At 39.3% G+C, this 8220-nt stretch overlaps 1 non-coding gene across 1 annotated transcript; it reads right to left on the reverse strand.

Annotated features, from left to right (window-relative positions):
* Positions 1-4463: 4463 nt before the first annotated feature.
* Positions 4464-4570, reverse strand: LOC133036353 (small nucleolar RNA R71). The gene has a single exon (XR_009687010.1). It is a non-coding gene; the product is annotated as a small nucleolar RNA R71 (small nucleolar RNA).
* Positions 4571-8220: the final 3650 nt, after the last annotated feature.

The raw sequence follows: 8220 nt of genomic DNA on the forward strand, positions 1-8220 counted from the left end.
TTAGTGGTTGTTGGTTGGATTTAATCAAGTTTGGAGTTTGAACTCAAACTTTGGTCTTTAATGGTGAAATTTGATTTTGAGGTTCTGTAGTTGTTTTGTTGCTTGGGTTTTATTCTTTATGGTCTGAATAACAGGTCTGGAAAGTTTGGTTTGAATTGGGGTTGATCTGGTTGAGATATGAAATTTTTGGTCTTTCCTGCACTAAACCGGAATTCCAGTTCAGAGGGGCCTGTAGGAACCGAAATCTCGTTTGGTTCCTAGGAATCCCCACAGAACTGAAATTCTGGTTGGGGAACCGGTCTACCAGTTGGGGCAATTTTGGGAACCCTAGTTTTTCCCATTTTTGTGTTGTTTAGGGTATTGCCATGTTATTTATCGATAGGGAAACTTTTAGTTTCAAGTTTAAGTCCCCAGAAAGTGATTTAGCGTGTCACTCACCTATGTTATGATTGATGTGATTTAGGAGCCTGTAATTCGCCGAGCAGTTGTTCCACTCAGGTTGGCCGGCACACCTAAATTCGGAATCAAGGTAAGATTAGTATAATGTCATGCATATGCTTATACATGTTTAGCATACATGTTAGTTGCCGTCAGAATAACATATTAGATATATGTTAGGTAAATTTTATATAGCCATCAGATTAGCATATCAGGGTATCAGTGAGGTGTACATAGAGTTGCACCGAGATCCACCAGATATATGCTAGGCTATCAGATAGTATAGATTAACTTCTACCACATCATGCGATTAGGATACTGAGTATAGGCTGGATTCGCAGTTAGTTATACTTGTCATGAACGTTCCTGATTCAGTTAGGGTTATGGTTAGGTGTATGGGCGCCTGATTATAACCCGGGATATAATTATGTTTATTATGTTATGCTTTTCTTACTGAGTCTGTCGACTCACAGTGCTATTGCTATGTGTAGGTAAGGGTAAAACTAAAGTTGAGGAGCCGTGAGAGCGAGCAGGTGGAGATTGTGGCGGTTAGGCCTGAAGCGTACGATCCTCGGGACATCAGGGCTTTTGTTGTTTAGTCGCTGGGCGACAAATCTTTTGTAAATGAATCGTAAACTTTTGTAATTGTATTTTGAAAATGGGATCCCGGAATGTTATAAGTATGATATGTTATGTTTTAATTAAAAAACAAAATTTTAATTATTCACGTTTTTTCCAATAACCTCGTTGATTAGCAACGAGCTACACAGTACGTTAAAAATCACATCAACACGCCTATGGTAGTTAGGGTGTTACATAGATGGTTGCCTATAAATAGATAGTGATGGCTCACACTTAAAAGATGATGAAAGTTTCCTTCAGTCAAATTTTCCTGAGCCTTCTATTCTATTAATTTCGAACCAGCCACTTCTCTTTTCTTCTTCATAATTTCATACCTTGAGTGATAGAGTGAGTGCCCACACACATCAAGTGGTATCTCAATCATAGTGTGTAAGGATGTGAAGAATCCAGAATCAAGAAAAGGACATTCGGGCTCAAATCTTGGTGATACTCTGCGACAGACAGGATACAAGGGTTAGAGATCTGAGTGGAAGGAGCCATTAATATTCCGCTGCACCCAATGTATAAACTTTATATGTGTTTATTTACATTATTTTAGATATTTATATTTACTATGTTAAATAACATACATGAAAGTAAATCTAGATCCTGGTAAAACATATTCCAACAGGAAATATATTGGAGAAAATAAAATATCGGGGTTGAGCGGGGTTACGGAATTTGACCATTTTACCCCTAAGCTTAAAATAGGCTAAAATTAAGCACCAAGGGTACTTTAGTAATTTGTTAAGGTGGGTTTAGGTGGTTGTTTAGAATTGTAACAGCTAGCCACTAGTGCATTAATTAGCCATTAGTTATCTAATTTGGAGAAAAAATCAAATGAAAAAGGAAAATTAAAGGAAAAGCACTTTTTCTCTTGGAAGCTTTCTTTCTCTCTTTCGACTGAGAAAAAACTAGAGGAAAACCAGTTGATTTCTTGCTATTTTCTGGAATTACAGCTAGGGATTCAAGTAAGACTCAAGTTGAGGTAAACCCTAGACCATTGGTTCTTTTGTTTTCAAGCTTTTACTTGGTTTGAGTATATGATTTTGGGACATAGGGGTTGTTAGGGTTAGAAATGTTTAGGGTTCAAATTTTTAGGTTCATTTGAGTTAATTTTAGCCTCTAGTAGCTGGTTTGGTTGTGTTGTGATAGATTTATGCAAGTTTGAGCTTTGAACTCAAAACTTTGATCTTTAATGGCATAAATTGAGTTAGTATGTTTTCCATTGAATTACTGGTTGGATTATGTTGCTTATACCCTAATTAGGTACTCTGGAATGTTTGGTTGCATTTGGTGGAGGATTGAGCAAGAAGTGGAAATTTTGGGGTGAACTGGTGTAAATCAGCTAGCCGATTTTACTTGTACCTGTAAAACTGGCTAGCCAGTTTTGGCAAGGTCCCCGAATACTTTAATTTCTCAATTCTCATCCATTTCAGTGCCTGCTAGGTTATAATTAGCCTATGTTTCGGGTCTTTAAAGTTAGCATTATCTCGTCTATTGGTGTTTTTTGGAGCAGTTTTACGCTTGATTTTCATTATTTCAGGTTCCCGGAGTGTTAAAGTTCAAATTCAGTCAAATGGCGAAAAACTGGGATAAACTGGAAAAAAATTGGAAAATTCAGCTCCAGAAGCGTCAGTAGTCGCGACCTCATGAGAGCCAGGTCGCGACCCTTTTTCCTGGTCGCGACTCTGGTCGCGACTTCGAGATTTGGCAAAACCTCTGATTTTCGAGGTTTGCCTGTAGTCGCGACTAGCTTAAGGGCTAGTCGCGACTTGGTACGGACGTCGTAGTTTTGACCTAATTTCGATTTTTCTCTCAATTGGAGACACACTTCTCATCCCTATATAAGGAATACGACACTGAAGGTCAAAAGTAAGCAGAAAGAGACCTAAATAGTGGATGCAAGTGGAGAGGAAGCTATCTTGAAGACTCGGAGCGATATCACCTTCTAGTTTCTTTCTTTTACCCTTAATTTCTTCTTTTATGTTTAGTTTTGTTTCTGAATTAATCATGGATGTTTTTAGAGTTATGTTGAACTAAATTTCCCAATAAGGGAGGATGATGAATGTTGTTTAAGTTTATGCCTAGTTAATAAATAATTGCCATTCCTTCATCTTATGTGTGAATACTATCTTTATTTGTGTTTAATTCCATGTGCGAGCTTGATCACCTTTTACATGTTCAATGATCTCAATTCGAAATCTGAAAAGTGAGAATTGAGAATGCTAAAATTTGGATAGTCTAGGTTTTGATGTGAAACGAAAGTATTTACATAGCCTCAGTGACGAATAGATTATTGCTTAATGCTGATTTTGTATTGATTTAATTAAGAAGTTAATTAGAGAACATATTATTTAGAACCTAAAAGATCTGAAAAGAGTTAGGTTAATTTATAATATGTCTTTCACATTGAGATAAGGATAGCAATTAGGTATTAACATTGGTAACTTATCAACAGGATTCACCTCCCTAATCTCTCATCTTGATTAATCTTCGTTTATTTTCTCTTTAATTTTCTGAGTAATTTACTTTCAAAATTGCAAACTTATTATTCTACCAAATAGAATCATAAGTATAGTTTAGTAGTACTTAATCCAATTCCCTGTGGTTCGACCTCACTTGCGTGAGATACTACTTGATTGCGTACACTTGCGTAATAAACATAAAATTCGTAACAAATTTTTGGCGCCGTTGCCGGGGAATTGTTTAAAGATTAATATTACACAAAATTATACTAACTTCTACTTTGGTATATTTTTCTCTTGTTGATTTTTCTAACCTTTTTCTTGCAATATTTTCGTGATCCATTTCAGGAATCCTAAGTGTATGCGCCGTCAAGGACAAGCTGTCATATTACCAGTTGATCCTGAAATCGAGAAAACTTGTAGGAGAAACCGAAAGAACAAGAGGCAAGAAGGAGTTTCAGCAACTGCTGAAACTTCAGAAATCATGGCTGCTAATGTGAATGCTAATGCTGCAAACAACGGAGGTAATAACGGTAATAATGGTGGCGCGTGGAAGATCAAGCTAATGGCCGCAGCTTGAGAGATTATATTCTCCCTACGCTGACGGGAGTGCAGTCATGTATCAGGCCACCGGCAGTGGATGCGAATAACTTTGAGATCAAACCTGCCATACTTCAAATGGTGCAGTCTTCAATTCAGTTTGGTGGCCTCCCTTCTGAAGATCCTAACCTGCATCTCTCTAACTTCATGGAACTTTGTGAAACTTTTAAAGTTAATGGAGTTAGTGATGATGCTCTTCGACTGAGACTGTTCCCATTCTCTCTTAGAGAACGAGCCAAGAGTTGGCTAAACTCCTTTCCACCCAACTCTATTGCCACCTGGAATGATCTGCCAACGAAATTCTTGTGAAAGTTCTTTCCTCCAGCCAAGTCTGCAAAGCTGAGAGGAGAAATTAACAACTTCTGCCAACAAGATAATGAATCTCTCCATGAGGCTTGGGAGAGGTTTAAAGATCTGATCAGAAAGTGCCCTCATCATGGTATAGAGAAGTGGATGCTGGTCCACAACTTCTACAATGGGTTGGTAGGAAACACTAGAACTCTAATAGATGCAGCAAACTGGTGGAGCCTTTATGAGAAAGAGTGCTAATGAGGCTTATGATCTATTGGAGGAGATGGCTCTAAACAATCAGCAGTGGCCAACTGAAAGGAGTCAATCAAAGAAGGTAGCTGGTGTGTTAGAGGTTGATGCCATCACAAAGTTGACAGCTCAGGTTGAGGCATTGACAAAGCTAATTGCAGGGCAAGCTAAACAAGCCCAAGTTGTTTGTGAGTTATGTGGAGGAAGTCATCACTTTTCAGAGTGTCAAGCAGATGTGGATGATTTGCCAATGGATGAAGCTAAAGCCATTAGAAATTATTCACAGAATAACAACAACAATTATGGGTTTAACCAGGGTAATAACCGAAGAGACAGTTGGTTCTATCAGCAACGAAATCAGAACCAGAATCAGAACCAACAGTTTAATCAGCAACAAACCTCTGGTGGAAATTCTAGTTTGCAAACAGATTTATTGCTTCAATTCATGATTGAAATTAGATCTTCAATCAAAGACCTGCAGACACAGATGGGCCAACTAGCAACTCAAGTAGCAACCCGTCCTCAAGGGAATCTGCCTAGCACAACTGAAGTAAACCCCAAAGAAAACTGCAAAGCAATTACCCTGAGAAGCGGTAAAAATTATGATTTTCCTGAAATGCCACAACTAGCGAATGGAGAAAAGGAGAACGAAGCTCAACCAATGCCAACACCAACACCCACATCAGAGAAGGCTACTGACAGCCCAACACAACCACAACAGTCTACACCAATTAATAGTGATCACCATGTGAAAATACCCTACCCTCAAAGGCTTAGAAAGTCAAGCCTAGACAAGCAGTTCACCAAATTCCTAGAAGTCTTCAAAAGACTTCACATTAACATTCCCTTTGCTGAAGCTTTAGAGCAGATGCCAAGTTCTGTGAAGTTTATGAAGGAAATTCTGTCAAAGAAGAGAAAGATGGAGGATTATGAGACAGTGGCTCTAACTGAAGAGTGCAGCGCCATTCTACAGAAGAAACTCCCTCCCAAACTCAGAGATCCAGGGAGTTTCACTATTCCTTGTAGTATCGAGAGAATTGAAGGAATAAATGCACTTTGTGACTTGGGAGCCAGCATTAACTTGATGCCTCTATCAGTGTTTAAAAGATTGCAGCTGGGTGAAGCAAAGCCAACAACAGTAACTCTCCAATTGGCGGACCGATCACTAGCCCATCCTAGAGGAGTCATTGAGGATGTGTTAGTTAAAGTTGACAAGTTCATCTTTCCAGCTGATTTCATCGTTTTGGATATGGAAGAAGATAGCAATGTCCCAATCATTCTTGGGAGACCATTCTTGGCAACTGGCCAAGCCTTGATCGATGTTCAGAAGGGTGAATTAAAGCTGAGAGTCCAAGGAGAAGAAGTGGTCTTTAATGTGCTAAAGGCTATGACGTACCCAAAGGCAAGTGATAACTGTTTCTTCATTGACTTGATTGATGAAATTGTGGGTGAGAAAAAGCTGCTAGATGATCCTCTTGAACTAAGTTTAACTGAAGATGAATTGACAGAGCAAGAGGGACAAGAGGTCATAGGTTATGTGAAGTGGCTTGATTCCTATGAGCCCTTGAACAGAAGATATTTTGAGGAATTGGGAGCAGCTCCAAAAGAGCTAAAGCCATCTACTGAAAAGCCTCCAGAACTTGAATTGAAGGTGCTTCCTAGTCACTTGAGGTATGAGTTTTTGGGTCAAGATAAAAAGCTGCCAGTTATTGTTTCAGCTTCTCTCTCTGATGTGGAAACTGATAGACTTCTGAGGGTACTCCGAGCTCTTAATAAGGCCATCGCTTGGACACTAGGTGATGTCAAAGGAATCAGTCCTTCAACAGTGATGCATCGAATTCTCATGGAAGATAATGCCAAACCGACAATTGACGCTCAACGAAGACTCAATCCACCCATGAAAGAAGTTGTCAGAAAAGAAGTAGTTAAGTGGTTGGATGTTGGAGTTGCTTATCCTATTTCAGATAGTAAGTGGGTTAGCACGGTGCAAGTGGTCCCAAAGAAAGGTGGAATGACTGTGATCAAGAATGAAAAGAATGAGTTAATTCCTACAAGAACAGTCACTGGTTGGAGGATCTGCATTGATTACAGGAAACTCAACAAAGCAACACGAAAAGATCGCTTCCCTTTGCCCTTCATTGATCAAATGTAAGACAGATTGGCGGGGCAAGAATATTACTGCTTTCTTGATGGATATTCTGGATACCACCAGATAGCTATAGCACCTGAAGATCAGGAGAAGACTACTTTCACATGTCCCTACGGTACCTTTGCTTTCAGAAGAATGCCATTCGGCTTGTGCAACTCCCCTGCTACTTTTCAAAGGTGTATGATGGCTATCTTTTCAGACTTGATTGAATCTTGTATTGAAATCTTTATGGATGATTTCTCGGTTTTTGGTTCTTCCTTCGATCATTGTTTGGAAAATTTGGAAAAAGTGCTAACTAGGTGCGAGAAGTCTAACTTGGTGTTAAACTGGAAGAAGTGCCACTTTATGGTAACAGAAGGAATTGTTCTTGGGCACAAAATTTAAAAGGCAGGAATTGAGGTGGATAAGGCTAAAGTTTCAACAATAGAGAATTTGCCACCTCCAGTTTCTGTAAAAAGAGTGAGGAGTTTCCTAGGACATGCTGGCTTCTACCGCAGATTTATCAAGGACTTCTCCAAGATCTCAAAACCTTTGTCTAGCTTACTTGTCAATGGTGTTCCATTTGAGTTTGGAGAAGATTGTTTAAAAGCTTTCAAGGTTCTAAAGGAGAGATTGATTACAACACCGATAGTAACTTCACCAAATTGGGAGTTGTCGTTTGAGTTGATGTGCGACGCAAGTGACTATGCCATTGGAGCGGTCTTGGGTCAAAGAGTTGACAGAGTATTCCACACAATCTACTATGCTAGTAGAACTCTGAATGATGCTCAATTAAATTACGCCACTACAGAGAAAGAAATGCTGGCAATAGTGTTTGCTTGTGACAAATTCCGACCCTACCTGATTGGAAATAAGGTAATTGTCTACACAGATCATTCAGCAATCAAATACCTTATGACCAAGAAGGATGCAAAACCGAGACTGATTCGGTGGGTACTTCTACTTCAAGAGTTTGACTTAGAGATAAAAGATAAGAAGGGCACCGAAAACCTGGTAGCAGACCACTTGTCAAGATTAGAGCTGGAAGAGAGTCAGAATACAAAGGAGATACAAATAAATGAGCAATTTCCTGATGAACAACTCTTTAGTGTGAGGGAAAACCTGATGGTACCATGGTATGCTGACTATGTTAATTTCTTGGCTGCAAAAATAACCCCTCCCGAGCTTTCGCGTCAACAATTGAAGAAGTTCTTTTCTGAGGTGAAACATTATTATTGGGAAGAGCCAATCCTCTACAAGCACTGCGCCGATCAGATAATTAGGAGATGTGTGCCTGAAGAGGAGATGTATTCTATCCTAAATCATTGTCATGGTTTACCATGTGGAGGACATTTTAGTGGAAACAGAACGGCTGCGAAGGTGTTGCAAAGTGGATTCTTTTGGCCAACGCTATTCAAGGATGCT

The sequence above is a fragment of the Cannabis sativa genome, chromosome 3 (genome assembly GCF_029168945.1).
Source record: "Cannabis sativa cultivar Pink pepper isolate KNU-18-1 chromosome 3, ASM2916894v1, whole genome shotgun sequence".
Classification (NCBI taxonomy): Eukaryota; Viridiplantae; Streptophyta; class Magnoliopsida; order Rosales; family Cannabaceae; genus Cannabis; species Cannabis sativa.